The 16,053-nt window shown below is 48.7% G+C and overlaps 1 protein-coding gene across 1 annotated transcript in view; it reads right to left on the reverse strand.

The window, feature by feature from the left end:
• The window catches only part of LOC126518106 (uncharacterized), a 71,747-nt gene that overhangs the window by 9,749 nt on the left and 45,945 nt on the right, over nucleotides 1-16,053 (reverse strand). The window lies entirely within an intron of this gene.

Raw genomic sequence — 16,053 nt, forward strand, 5'->3', positions numbered from 1 at the left:
GCAAAGAAAAAGCTCAGATTGGGTCGCGATCGTCCCACAGAAAATGTACACGACGACACCGCGATAAAGACACCCGCCTCTGTGGCCCCGTGCCTATGGCGTTAAGCTTCTGAGCTCGATGACGTTGGTTTGATACGGGCCATGGCGGCCCCATTTTGAGGGGAGTGAAATACGAAAAAAGACGTTCGTGTACCTAGATTTCAGTGGAATTAAAAAGAACCTAAAGTGCCTGCCCCAATGCCACCCCCCCCCCCCCCAAAAAAAAAAAATCTGTAGTCTCCCACGACGGCGCGCCTCAACATCACGTTCTGTTTTTTTGCACGTAAAGCTCCAGAAGTTATTTTTTTAGTTTTGTTTTGTTCCTGTCTTCTTTCTTTTTTACCTCGATTGAAACACGAGTGTTCAAGCTGCGTGCACGCTTCTGGCGCAAGTAGCCAACAAGTCTCGTACCCAACAAGTCTCGTACCCAACAAGTCTCGTACCCAACAGGTCTCGTACCCAACAGGTCTCTTACCCAACAGGTCTCTTACCCAACAGGTCTCGTACCCAGTATGTCTCCTACCCCGCACGTCTCGAACGCAGCTCCTACCGCTGGGTGACGCTGGTGCCACCCGCAGCCGACCGCTCCACTACACTATCGACGAGTGTGATTCACGTCGTACGAGAGAATATGAAAAAAAAAATTCAGTTTACCACAACTTAGTGCTGGTCTCGGGAAGCCTGAATCATGGTACCCAAGCAAGCTATTAAAGCTTGTACGCCGGTGCTTCAGACATCGTCTGTAACTCGTTTCTTCATTTTTTTTATTCTCCCTACCCTATAGAAAACAATCACTGCCAGCAGGGTTGACTTCTGACACGCGTCGGCACACGCGAATCGGTCGTTGTTCGTAATTCCAAGCTGACCTTTGGACGGTAATTTCGACTATATTCTAATAATGAGAGCGATAGAGAGAGAGAGAGAGACGAAGAGGAAAGGTAGGGAGGTTAACCAACGACGTGCCCGGTTGACTACGTTACACTGGAGGAGGATAGCCAATTTCTAGAAACCCTAGCAACAATACCCCGCAAGCGCCGGGGTGTGTAACCCCGTCACGGTTTGAGAACTTCCCGAAGACGGCGACCGTGTGGCTCCAAAGAAAACAGCTGTCACCTCGTAATGTGCTTGACTGGCCAATTGATATTCCCTACTATCTTCAACGTTGGCAGGCATTTCAGCCTTTAGCAAACGCGAAATCGATGCACCATTCCGGCTCCGCATGGGCGCTGTTCTATTCAAATTATCAAAGCTTTCAAGAGCATTACGGATATTTTCGTACAGTTTGCGGGATACTTAACGATACGGTAGTATTTAATAGATCAACAGTTGCATACGCAGGAATTTGACGTCACGCAGAGAATATCATTTGGAAAGGTGCTCCTTACCTCTATGTATAGAGATACGAGGGCACTTAACCAGACGGTATATAAAGAAACAAGTAAAATTTCGTAAGGTCTCCATTCTTATTTGCCAGTGTACCAACGGCGCCAGCGTCTTATGATACCGTGAAATTCCAAATCCGAGTGGGTCATTAAAGCAAGCCAAGCGCGTCAGAGCTGTGGGAACTGCATATACTTGAGCTTGGTTATTCCTTACGAACACAACGGTAAAGTTGCAAAGTAACAGAGCCCAGCAAGCTATCTCTCGCTAGTTGCGCTAAACCATTTCATGATTCATCTGCAGGTATACTTGCCTTCAAATTAATGGCTATATGCCAAGCAAATCAGACATATTAATAATACTTCAGAAACGAGTAGTCCGGTTAAATAAGAAATTTCATCGTGGAAGTCACGCAGCACTTTTATAAGAGTGGTCTTTGAAGATGTATCACTTATTCGATCCTAAAATAATGTCGTACATAAGGGGAAAAAACGGGGAAGGCGGGAGATGGAAATTCAAGATGATAAGCAAAACGAGGACAAGGTAAAAGCAGGAGCTAAAGTTTCGACAAGAGGATTTGTCTTATTCAAGGAGACATGTTTCTGTCGGAAAAGTATATATAGGTAGGGTACTTCTAAAGAGGAGAGGGAGTAAGGCGGGTGCGTGAGGCAACGACCTAAGGTGTATTAGCAGCGAGGGTGTACAACTGAGAATAAAGGGGTTGCTATGCGCACGGCCGGTTACAGGGCCGTGTGTCAGCCAGCGTGTCAACGGTCATGATCTGCTTCGCTGGATACCGTACATACGGTATGAATTTATGAGATAAGAGTAGGCATACTTTCGTACATATGCCCTTCCGGGAGCACGCAATAAAATCTTAGACACGTTCGCTTCAACATTAAAAATGTCACAGCTTCACCAGAAAGGCAAACCATCGCCTGCTATAGCAAGTTGCCAGATAGCAACACGAAATAAAGATAGAAGTTTTAGCGGTAGTATAAACTTGGAAACATTCGCTTACGAACTGAATTATCAAGCATAGTGTCAGCGCGCACACGTAAACGTGAGCACGTCACACTCGATGAGCGCAGACACTCGCTGTCAAAACGCTGGTGTGAGCAAGCGTGGCAGCAGCAGCGAGCGAAGTCCCCTTCGTGCGGTCGGTCGCTTCAGGCCCGGAGCGGCCAGAACACAACGCGCGCAATGAGGCATCTGCAGATCCCTTTCAGCATAGGGCGCGCGCCACCGCACGCGGCCGCGCAATGTAGCCACTTGTTGGAGGAGTCGAAGCCGCGCCGCCCCCCTTGCTTCTGCGCCGCATCCCCGCTTTCCTCAATGTATGACGCTCCAGATTGAGCATTGACCGTTAGTTTCCCTACCGTGCTTACACTTACGTACACATACAGCATATGACACGCGGCGACGGTCTCATCACTCTCGGGCTTTACACGGAACCTCACAGCGACGGCGACGACAAAAATGCCCCTGGAGGGTCCACATAATTGCTATCGCATAAAAGTAAATATTCTTGGCACTTTACGTGTAAAATCCAGAATGTGATTACGACGTGGAAATTTGGGCGAGTTGGATGATTAAGAGGCGCGCTTTCGCGAGGACTCCATGTTAATTTTGACCACGTGGAGTTCGTCAATGTGCACACAATGCACAATGTACGGGCTTTCTTGTTGTCCACCTATAGAAGCTATAGAAGATTTCACCAGAGAGGAGAAACGAAACAGCATAAGTTTCAAACGCCAAAGTGTTATGACGAGCACTAGACTTTCATAGAAATTGTGAAGCAAAGCAAATCGTTTCTCGGTCCGACCAAAAAACAAACCAGAAATGTCGGCATACAGATAAGACGTTATATTTGCGTCCCAGCGTAGCCTACGTGCCATTTTGTTTTTAATTTGTGTTTGCATTAGTGAGTGTGTCATTTGCTATAATATATATATATATATATATATATATATATATATATATATATATATATATACATGCGCGCCCTATCCATCTGAGTAGTGTATGCATCACAAAGCCATTGTCAGGCAGAGATTGTCTAACTTGTAGCCCTGTCATCCAAGGCCAAGCGGCATCTGAAGCAGTGTTGGAAATAAATAAGAAAAAAACTTCCCTGCATCGCAATGTTTCTGCGTAGACGGTGTGCTGAAGTGCTTAATTGTAATGTCATTCTTGAGTGGCATGACAGCCTTTCTCTAATTCAGGCTGTCTTTCGTGATTTCATCTGAGCCGCCTTTTGTTACACCTATATTTCTTTCGGTCGCTTGTACCATTTGGCAATGTTGCGCAAGGTATTGGTTTATGACACAATGCCAACTTACACAATAACTTACCCAGAGATTAGCCGCCCGCGGAACATTCTCACTAGCGATGCTCATCCCCAGAAGCAGTTGCCCATCGGCTTTGATATGGAAATTCCATATGGGGTCTGGGAAATGGGAAAGAAAGTTAGTATTGGCAATAGAGACCCATCTCAAGAGGATCAGCATGCTCGCGGCTAACATGTTTTATGCTAGGCAAGAGCCTGTTATGGAATAGCGTGTTAGCAAAGATATATATATAAATATATATATATATATATATATATATATATATATATATATATATATATATATATATATATAGTTATGTATAATCTTCGCGAAAACCCTACTCAATTACACGCTGTTGCCCAGCATATAACAAGCTTGCCTGGAGCATTCTGATTCTCTTGTCAGTAATACCATCGAGTTACGAATCAGTGTTATGTATGCTCTAGGCGTATTCGCGCTGTGACTTTGGTACTGTCGCCAGAGTGCCGTCACGGTATCGATTGGTGCTTGCGAATAACCATCAAACCGGCTATCCCGTTTAACCGGAGGGCAGTCAATCCAGCATCGAAAACTGGTTATCCGGTTGTCCGAATTCCAAGAAACGGATACTTAGAAAATACGGTTTAAATACCTGGTTAGCCGGCTGTTCCAATATTCGTATACAGCAATTCCCAAAGAAAAATTTAAAAAGAAAGAAAGGTAAGCAGGCTAACAAGAGCAGATATCGGTTTTGCATGAGCGGTAGCAAAATTAATTGCAAATATATAAGAACAAGTAAGAGACGGAGAGGCAAGTTCGCCACAAATACAGAAGAACAAGTTGTCCGGCTATCTGAATATCCGGACACTATTAAGCGAAAAAAAAAACCGATAGAATAACCGATCACTTCGGTTATGCGGTTTTACCAGCTTATGCATAGGCTGGTCTGAACAGATCGGACCTGGTAACCGCAACCTTAAATCCATCTAATCGTTTGTTTGGGCGCTGGCAAAGGGCGACGGTTTTTCCTTCGGTCTCACTGGCCATACCGTGGGCCGCGCACCAGACCATGCGACTGTCCTCACACGCATTCAGTGTACCATTAAACCAGTCTGTCTTTCATTGTTTCGCCTTGGGGTTTTCTTTCTTTTGCCCTTCATTTTGTCAAAAAGAAGAAAAATGCTGAGCACGAACAGGCTTTCCTTAAAAAGGTCGAGCATTCTATATACCGACGATGCGGAAGGTTGAGTTTGGAATTTGGGTGTGAACTTTTGTTCAAATCCCACAGGCATTGGCCTACATAATTGGTCGGTGTTTCGATGCACGCTATATATTTAGGGTTTTGAACGATGCCAGGTGAATTTTTTTGTTGCAACACCTGAATATTTCTACTAAGGTGCCGGATGTCGTTTGCAATAATCGCTATCTGATACACAGTTTAATTTTTCCAGGGTTAACCGGTCAGTGTTCGGCAAGAACTGATTCCATGCCCAATTTTTGCTGCATTTGTATGGAAAATATGGAGGCCCATATAAGGCCATCCAAAATTCAGAGGTTGACGCCACTGATAGGGGGACCTCCACAATCGTTATCGCTCAACGACGCCGTGCGCCGGCGTGCTCGGTATGGAATATCAGTCAAGGAACAGGCTGCAACGCAACCTGTGTCGGAGTCCCAGGTTTTCGCTCTGAAGCTACTTATCAGTTATTTTGAAGTAAGGGTCACCTTAAGTATAAAGCAGTCGAATACAATCCTTTCCCGTGGCTTTTTCAGCCAGTTATCCGTATTTTCTCATGTCGCTTTTTCCTCGCTCCACGCTTGAGGTCTGCTAAGAGTGTGTGCGGCTAAGGCCCCTTAGAGATGGGGATCATGTGTGGCTGCAACGATGGAAGCTAGCGACGTGGTCCAGCAACGCCTCTGGCGTGAGAGCTTTAAATTGACTGTGTGACCGGACCGTCGGTGATCATTCATCACTTATACCACCCATCAATCCGACCCCTAAGATCGGTGACAGCCGAACGATTACAAACGCAAAAAACTCACACTACAAAAATTCTGTGGACCTGCCCTTCAACATTGCAAGAAGGCCGAGCCGCCTGGAATCCACTCACAAAATTTAACAAAAATAAATTATGGGGTTTCACGCGACAAACCCACTTTCTGATTTTGAGGCCCGCCGTAGTGGCGAACTCCGGAAATTTCGACCACCTGGGGTTCTTTAACGTGCACCTAAAATCTGAGTGCAAGGGTGTTTTTCGCATTTCGCTCCCATTGAAATGCGGCCGCCATGGCCGGGATTTTATCCCGCGACCTCGTGCTCAGCAGCCCAACACCATAGCTACTGAGCTACCTCGGCGGGTAGTCCACTCACAGCTTAACGACAGCGGTCTGGGGTGCTTAACGTAAAGCTTTTCCCGACTTTTCTATTCCATTTCTGCAATCAGTCCTCCACGACTGGAAAAAAATTTTTGTGGCCACACCCATTTTGCCTGTCTATCATACGACGCCATGAAACCGTGATAGCTCCCCATGGAATATGATGTGCACTCATTATATCTAATTAGACTGAAGGAGCAAAAATAATTATTTCTGATTCGGCGACTTTTCTCCATTGGCTCTCTGCTGTTGGGGATGCGGGTATGAGCCATGGTATGAGCTCACGTGTCTCACATGTGCTCCTCAATTTCTCGGCAAAAGGCCCGGTAATTCACCCCAGCTCATGCAAGTTCTGACACAACGGAATCTGTGAAGTTACAAGGACCGTGTGGATACCAAGATTTGATGTGGGAAACCATTTTAATCCGATTTCATCATCATCATCATCAGCCTGGTTATGCCCACTGCAGGGCAAAGGCCTCTCCTATACTTGTCCAACTACCCCGCTCATGTACTAATTGTGGCCACGTTGTCGCTGCAAACTTCTTAATCTCATCCGCCCACCTAAGTTTCTGCCGCCCTCTGCTACGCTTTCCTTCCCTTGGAATCCATTCCGTAACTCTTAATGACCATCGGTTATCTTCCCTCCTGATTACATGTCCTGCCCATGCCCATTTCTTTTTCTTGATTTCAACTAAGATATCATTACCTCTTGTTTGTTCCCTCACCCAATCTGCTCTTTTCTTATCCCTTAACGTTATACCAACCATTCTTCTTTCCATAGCTCGTTGCGTCGTCCTCAATTTAAGTAGAACTCTTTTCGTAAGCCTCCAGGTTTCTGCCCCGTACGTGAGTACTGGTAAGACACTGCTGTTATAAACTTTTCTCTTGAGGGATAATGGCAACTGCTGTTCATGATCTGAGAACGCCTGCCAAACGCACCCCAGCCCATTCTTATTCTTCTGATTATTTCAGTCTCAGGCTCCGGATCCGCAGTCACTACCTGTCCTAAGTATATGTATTCCCTTACCACTTCTAGTGCCTCACTACCTATTGTAAACTGCTGTTCCCTTCCGAGACTGTTAAACATTATTTTAGTTTTCTGCAGATTAACTTTTAGACCTACCCTTCGGCTTTGCCTCTCCAGGTCAGTGAGCAAGCATTGCAGTTGGTCCCCTGAGTTACTAAGCAAGGCAATATCATCAGCGAATCGCAAATTACTAAGGTATTCTCCATTAACTCTTATCCCCAATTCTTCCCAATCCAGGTCTCTGAATACCTCCTGTAAACACGCTGTGAATAGCATCGGAGAGATCGTATTTCCCTGCCTGACGCCTTTGTTTATTGGGATTTTGTTGCTTTCATTATGGAGGACTACGGTGGCTGTGGAGCCGCTATAGATATCTTTCAGTATTTTTACATACGGCTCATCTACACCCTGATTCCGCAATGCCTCCATGACTGCTGAGGTTTCGACTGAATCAAACGCTTTCTCGTAATCAATGAAAGCTATATATAAAGGCTGGTTATATTCCGCACATTTTTCTATCACCTGATTGATAGTGTGAATATGGTCTATTGTTGAGTAGCCTTTACGGAATCCTGCCTGGTCCTTTGGTTGACGGAAGTCTAAGGTGTTCCTGATTCTATTTGCAATTACCTTAGTAAATACTTTATAGGCAACGGACAGTAAACTGATCGGTCTATAATTTTTCAAGTCTTTGGCGTCCCCTTTCTTATGGATTAGGATTATGTCCGATTTAGGAGGATTTTTTCTACGAGCACAGTGTCGCTGCCAGCTAAGCCTAAAGAAAGCAGGGCCTAGCGGCCGTGCTTAGGCGTGCTCCGGCGGGGCCATCGACCTTGCCGGGGACATAGAGGCGAAGTGCGTCAAGAAAATGGCGTCCGCTGTGGGTTTGTAAGTGGAGGGTGAAGAGGCAATGCCGGAGGACGCTTCCGAGAAGTTTGGCTGGCGCGTCGCCGGGGAGAAGAAGACCCAGGAGCAAGAGAGCAAGCTAAGCCTAACGCCCGTTGACGGGGGGCCGGCGACCGCCGGGCATCGTCACCCGCAGCGGAAAAATTTCAAGAGCAAGCTACTCAAGGCAGCGACTATGCCGATGTTGCCGAGGCAAGATATCAAGATCGTATGCGTCCGAGCTGAAGTGCGAAGTTTGGGGAACTATCTAGATTCAATATCGGCAGAGCCATCGTCGCAGCGGCGGACGTGAGGGGCGATGAGGTGACGCAAGATGTTGTTTGCCCGACCAAACAGCAAATCATAGTCGTTAACACTACGCCTAAGCGAGAGAACGCAGACCGCTACTCGGCAGTCAGAAGCCTCACTATCAACGGCACGGCCCACGAAGTCAGCGCCTACGAGACCGCCCCACACGGGACCGTTAAGGGCGTAATCAGGGGTGTCCCGATGACGGACACTATTCAAGAAATCAACGACTACATCGTTCAAGAGTATAATCCCACTGCTATGCAAGCCAACCGCATCGGCAAGACGAGGACGACGAGGACGGCACCAGGTCCCGAACTACATCAGATATGGCAGCCTGGTGGTCGAGTGTTCGCTGTATCGCAAGTAGATCGATATGTGCTACCGGTGTGATTGCCTCGGTCACCGGATGGACGTTTGTCCTAACCCCGAAGACAAGATGTGCCATGGTTGCGGCATGAAGAGTCCCGAAAAAAGCCACGTTAGCAGTAAGCCCCAGTGCAGCCTCTGCGGGGGCAACCATCTCACCGCGGACAAGGAGTGTACAGCGAGATTCGAGACGCCATACGTCATTCGTAAACGGCGCTGGGAACGTCACCAACGAGAACAGTAGCAGCAGAAGGGGCAGCAGCGGAGGGGGCTAGCGTGGCAGCAGACAGCGTGGCAGCCGCCGGGTGGGCGTCGCAGCCGCTCCCAGACAAGGCGAGGGAGAAGCACGAGCGATACCAGGTCACCATCGGCAGCTGAGGCTCGCAGGCGCGAATCTCGTTCGAGGTCCAAGTCGAAGACCCCGCGGTGCAACGGCGCCGAGAAACAGGTGGGCTGGGCAGCGGAGTCTCCCGTCGCTCTTGACAATAGGAATTTCCCTCCCCTCCGTTCCTCCCGCCCTTCCAAAGAGAACGAGTGTAGACACTGCTTAGAACACAAGGAGATGATAGAGAGGCAGAACAATCAAATCAATAGCCAAAACAATCAGAGAAAAGCAATGATGGAGCGTATCGAGACGCTCAGTAGAACAAAGAACACTGATAATGATGTCAGTGTAGTTAAAGGGAAAGTACCCAAGAGAGAGACCACCAGCTCTGCTCTGGTGGCGACGAAGCTGATCCCGCCACCGGCGCTGATCACGTCACTGGCGTTCACGCAGTCAATAACGCAAGCTCCACACACAGAAACGGCAGTTGTTGCCATGGAGGAAGTGAAGGCCGAGGCCGCAGTTCCTCCGACAATGGAGTCGGTCATGAACATGCTTACGCAAATCTCCAGCCAAGTTTCTCAAATGTCTGCGCAAGTGAACAGTCTAAAAGTAAGAATGGATAATGTGGATGCCAAATGCACCCAACTCTCCGTTAGAGCCACGACGTTGGAGACGAAAAATAAGCATCTCACCGTTGCCAAGATGAAGGCATCGCGACGTTATCTACGAGTCAGGCCGCGAAACGTTTGTTCCGTGCGTAAATCTACCGCTCAAGAAGTAGGAAATGACAAAGACTAAAGGAAAGCAGAAAGACTGCGACGTTATTTCAATGGAACTGTAGGGGTATTAGAAACAAGATAGGGGAGTTAAAACTATACGTTGATAAATTGGACCAGAAACCGGATATCATAGCGTTACAAGTGACCAACGGCCGGGCCAAGCTCGCGGGATACATTACCTATGCGGGCTCTATCGAAAGGGATAATGCGATCTTGGTCCGCAGCAACATGACGGCTACACAGCACGTGACCGCTCATCGAGGCTGCGAACATACGCCCATCGAAATTCACAGCAGAAGAGTGGGGGGTGACAAGAACATTGTCGTCTTGAATGCTTATTGCCGACCGTCCCGCAGGGTCATTGACTTTGAAGGCACCATATTGGACTGCATTAAAGAAACAGGAACAAGACCGATTTTAGTGCTAGGAGAAAACAACGCCGCCCACACGATGTGGGGTGTCAAATTTTCGTCCAAAAGAGGAAACCAATTGGTAAAAGCTATAGAGGATCACGACATGCAGGTGTTTAACGAACCGGGCGTACCGACCAGGACAGGCACTAGCACGGTCAGAGACACCACTCCTGATCTGACGCTAGTTCCGGGGAACCATGACATAACTTGACGTAACACGGGGGAAAATTTTGGCTCGGATCACGATATGATTTGTTTAACCCTTTGGGAGACCGACATCAAGGCGAAACTGGGTGAAGCCAACATTACAGACTGGGACCGGTTACGTAGAAGCGCAGACAGTGAAGGCGAGGACGAGGACCAAGACACCAAAATGTATGAGGCGTGGGCCAAAAGGCAAGGCGAATTTCTAATGAAATTACCGCAGCAGATTACTACGACCACGCAAATTCCCTTCGTAGACAGCAGGCTTAGCCTCGTGTGGGCGGCCATGCACGGTCTTCCTCGAGGGTGGAAGAGGCAAAGGCATAACAAGAAGCTTCGCAGACGTATACAGGCGCTCAACAAGTAGGTGATCGAGTATGCGGACGAACTATGCAGGGAAAATTGAATGAAGATGTGTGGCGACCTGCAAGGCACACTGTCTACGGGAGAAGACTTGGAAGCTGTTGCGGTACCTCATAGATCCGTTAAAAAGCAAGAGCGCATGCGCTCGAGACCTCATACGAACGATCAACAGTTACGATGAGGACGGAGAGAAGCTCATTCGTGAACTCACAAGTAAATACCTCAACACCGAGAAGAGCGGTAACCCAACTCACGAATATGAAGGGGATAGCAACGTCGAGACGGAGGAAGCCTTCACCGAACTGGAGCTGGTTGCGGCCATCGATGAAAATAATCAAAGCAGCGCACCGGGAATTGACATCGTTACATACAAGATGCTAAAAATATGAGCGACAAAAGCAGAGCTGAACTCCTAACCCTCGCCAACGCGTCCTGGGAGAAGGGTTCGTTAACAATAGAATGGAAAGAAGCGGAGGTGCATTTCATTCCCAAGCCGGGGAAACCACCCCACGTCGACAATGTGCGCCCCATCTCCCTCACGTCGTGTGTGCGAAGGTGTTCGAGCGTATGGTTTTCAAGATACTGCAGAGACATTTGAACGTCACTGATCAGATGTCACCGACCATGTAAGGATTCCGGAGGCACCTGAGCACGCAAGACGTCTTGGTGCAACTAAACGAGCTGGTCATCAAGCAAGCGGAGACTCCTACGCTATGAGCTATTCTGGCGCTCTACCTGAAGGGGGCTTTCGATAACGTCACACACGAAAGTATTCTCCGCTACCTGCGGCAAAAGGGGTGCGGAAAGCGAAAGTTGAAATATGAGCAGCATTTCGTAAGCAATAGAACGGCAACGATCAAAATTGGAGAGGAGAAGTCGAAACCTATAGCCCTGGGAGATAGAAGCACCACGCAAGAATCGGTTCTTTCGCAGCTTCTCCTCAACCTGGCGCTCTCCCTCCCCGGCTTTGCTTCATTCCATAGAGGGCATAGATCACGCTCTCTATGCAGATGATATCACAGTGTGGACGTCGAGGGCAGGGTCGGAGAGTTGGATGGAGGAGACCCTTAAGAGAGTAGCAAAGACCGTGCACGAGTTCGCTAAATCGTGCTTCCTCAGTTGCTCGCCACAGACGTCAGAATTACTCGTCATCAAACCAAGCAGGAAGAAAGGAGACCAAGAGAACGTCCGCATCACCATCGATAGGACCACCATAACGCCCACCACGCAAGCACGTATCCTCGGTGTCATCTTCCAGAACAATGGCAAGGCGGGGGCCTCGATCGACAAAATCGATGTTTCAACGGACCAAATTTCGAACATGATCAGAAGAGCCACAAAACACAAACGGGATTGAAGGAGGACGATGTACTGACGCTCGTCCAGGCCTTCGTGACGTCGCGCACCGTTTACGCGGCGCCGTACCTCAAGTTACTTAAGAAAGACAGCGACCAGTTGAACGTCATTATACGCAAGGCAACCAAGATGGCGTTGGGCATGCCAAAGCATTCTTCGACCAGCAAGCTTCTCGGCATGGCCAAGCAAAGCGTCGTTGAAGAGTTATAGAAGCTCATCTGTCTAATCAAAGAGTTGGACACAGTCAACGTCGGCGGGATGTCGCGTTCTTGCCAAATTGGGCTGGCAAGTGGCAGAGTGGCAGGAAACGGGGCCGTTACCCAGGTTATGGGCGCATAAAATCGACATTAAGCCACTTCCCCGAAACATGAGGTCGGGTCTTAATGACGGCCGCAGGGCGCCTCGTATAGCGGCCTTCACGGACACTTTAGGCCAAATAGTAGAAGAGGAAGAGGGGGTCACTCTCTTCACAGACGCTTCGTTACCCAAGTTTTCATCGAAAGCCAAGCTGGCAGTTACGACGCGGGATGTGCTCGTAACCAGTGCCTCCATCAAGACATTTTTTCCGGAGGTGGCAGAAGAGGCCACGATAGCGCTAGCACTCGCGCAGCCCAAGGTGGGAAGAATTGCAACTGACTCGCAAAAGGCGTATAACAGCTACAGAAAGGGGTGGGTGTCTCTTGCGGCACTAGATATTCTCAAGAGTAAACGTGGCGTATCTGAAAGGAAAGTTGAGTTGATATGGACACCAGCTCACTCTGGGCTGGAGGGCAACGAACTTGCCCACGAGTTCGCCTGAGATATGGAACACCGGGTAGGGTAAGGTGAGCCATTGTCCATAATTAGTTATAGGGATATTACGAATCATTACAAGACGGAGAGGCGCCGTTACCCCGATCCTCCCAAATCGCTTAGCAGAAACAGCAAGCGATCTACAGGCAGATACTCGCAGGAACCTTCCCGCACCCTTACCTTCAAAACATGTACCCTGAAAGGTACGAGAAGGAATGTAATTTCTTCAAAACTCAGTTAGGCACGCTCCGACACGTCATTGGAGTATGCGATTTCATCAAGGCGATCCCCCCCCCCCCTCTTACCTGCCCCACTACCCTACCCCATCCCTCATCCACCCTTACCGAGCGTGGGAGACCTTGCTAATCAGCTCCGCCCTAGAAGACCTGCTCGTCCTGATCTCCAGGGGCCAGGCGGCTAGGGAAGCATATGGGTCCCGTGAACAGGAAACCACTTCCATCGACGGCGTCTAAGATGTCGAGCTCGGCACAATAAAGTTGGTTCTCTCTCTCTCTCTCCCTCTGCTGTCGGTCAGAAGTTCGCGGGCTGCGCCCACTTCGCCTGACTGTCACGCCAAATCGAAAAAAAACTGTGAAATCTCACAGTATTTAAATGACGTTGGCGCATTAAAGATGCGATAATATGCTGAACAAGGCTGAATTTTTTCCTGAATGGCGGGGGACTGCCCCGTTCTGAAAGGAATGGAAGACGACTGCGAGCCAATCTCTCAGGCACTGGCTACGCATAGCTGCTGAAGAGCATGGATTTATTTGTGTATTATAAAACTTTATTCCTGTATGCATTCTTGTATTCCGCTACGGTAGTGCTGCAGGCTCTTGGGGGCGTCTTTCGGCCCCGATCAAATACGCATGTTTCCTTCGTTTCAAAGACAGCCAGCTGATTGAAAGGTTTCCCGCGCGCGTCAAGCGCCTCCTTCTCGCTCTCTTTTGTCGTGGCAGCTCCGCGCCTTGGGGTCGCTGTGTTAGACTGCGTCATCTCAGGGATCGGCCCACATTCCTCAGTACTTCGCTCGGAGTGCTTTACTAACACCATCTTGATAGCGTGCGACGTTGTACCGCTTCGCAACCAGCCCTGATTTATGGTGCTTCAACATTTCTTCGCCAGAGTACAGATGTCATCCTCGTTTTAACGTAGACCACATGACCTAGACGGACGCGCGTAACAATGGTGAAAAAGTTCGTCGCAGATCACGTTAAAATCAGCGTTTCTTTCGATAACCCCCGCTTACTGCGTATGCAAAACCTAACGAGCGGTATCTCGTTTCATTGGCGTCAAACAACCGCGGTAGAAGTCATGCCATCGCGGCCGTACGATCATCTTCACCGTCGTCGTCTTTCTTCTGAGGTTACACACGCCTAAACTTGATGCAATAATCAGGAAAACCACGAAGCAGGCCTTGGGTATTCCTATAAATTCATCCACGACAAAATTACTTAAAATGGGAGTCCGCAACACAATAGCCGAACTCGTAGAAGCCCACCTATCCAATCAAAGGGTACGCCTTAGCCAGACCAAGGCAGGGAGAAGCGTCCTCCACAAGATTGGATGCTAAGAGTCGCACTACACCCGCCACGACTAATTACTCGAAAAGTTGAGTGAGAAGCTGGAATGCAAACCACTACCACGCAACATGAACCCCACAAGGCATACCGGACGACGCGATGCCCGGGCAAGAGCCATCTCAAGGGCTCTGGAGGAAGACAACACTGTTCTATACACAGACGCCTCTCTATCCAAACGCTCCACGAGGGCAACAGTCGTGGTCACCTGCTGGTCATCAGTCTACGCGTCGTGGTCATCAAAGCTGGTCACCTGCGCATCAATCTACACTCCGTCTTCAGAGGAAGCAGAAGAAGCGGCGATCGCTCTCGTACTCCTGCAACCTAACGTCACCAAGATCGTCACAGACTCAAGCTGCATACAAGAACTGCAGATCTAGCTTGGTGTCCCTTGCGGCACTAAAATCCTTGAAGCTACGCCTCCTAAACAAGCAATCGAATTAGTTTGGCTCCCGGCTCAGTCTTCAATTGAGGGCAATGAATATGCTCATCAACAGGCCCGAGCGCTAAACTCCCGGGCCAACGAGGAGGAGGCAAGGGGATGGCAACCCATCACAAATTACATATAGTCAAATATTACAGGGACGGCAGGAAGACATTCCCGCACCCCCACCACTCCTTGACCGGAGCCGAACAAATTATATACAAGCAAATCCAGGCAGGATCCTTTCCCCATGGGGAAAGGATCCGGCCTGGATTTGCCTGTATATTGCCTGTATATCTTGTTCTGGAGGCAGGGGTGCACCCCTGCCTCCAGAACAAAATATACCCAGAGATATACAAGAGCACAGGTCCTCACTGCAATGCATTAGGCACCCTTTGGCACGTCATAGGACAGTGCAATTTTTCCATAGACCACCCCCCCACCTATACGCATAACTAACCGCCTGCTATCCCCACCCTTTACGAGCGATGGGAGATCATGCTGTCCAGGCCCGCCCTGGAAGAGCAGCTCTGACTGATCCACAGGGGCCAGGCGGCCTGGAAGCTTATGGAGCCCGCGAAGAGGCAGCCACCCCATCAGACGATTAACGCGTTCCATTTCATAATGAACCAGTAAAGTTGTCTCTTTCTCTCTCTCTCTATGCAAAACGTGAAAGGATCCTCCTTAGCCGGCTACTGCGATATGTTTCTGCGATATGCTACTGCGATATGCTGCGTAACATCAATTCTTGGAGTGCGTGAGATTTGCGAGCTTTTTGTTTTGATCCGTTTTGGTGCAGGTACCCTAGAACATCGTCAGAACGATTACTTACCTATGGCGTTTGTTACGTCGAGCTTGTAGAAACCCTCTTCATTCACGAATACCTGAAAAAGACGAATGATAACGAAAAGTACAATATTTCCGAAAATAAAGTGTCAGAGCCTTTGAAGCACTTTCAATGCATATCTTCCGCTTGAAACAGGTATGAATGAGGTCCCCTAACATTTCATCTCTTCAAGAGCTATCGCAGAAAGCGGCATGGTTCAGTGTGACCGAAAAGCGCTATTGGATCTTTGCCAGCTCCCGGCGCACAAGCCTTACGATGATTCATGCA

This window comes from Dermacentor andersoni, unplaced genomic scaffold (genome assembly GCF_023375885.2).
Source record: "Dermacentor andersoni unplaced genomic scaffold, qqDerAnde1_hic_scaffold ctg00000041.1, whole genome shotgun sequence".
Classification (NCBI taxonomy): domain Eukaryota; kingdom Metazoa; phylum Arthropoda; class Arachnida; order Ixodida; family Ixodidae; genus Dermacentor; species Dermacentor andersoni.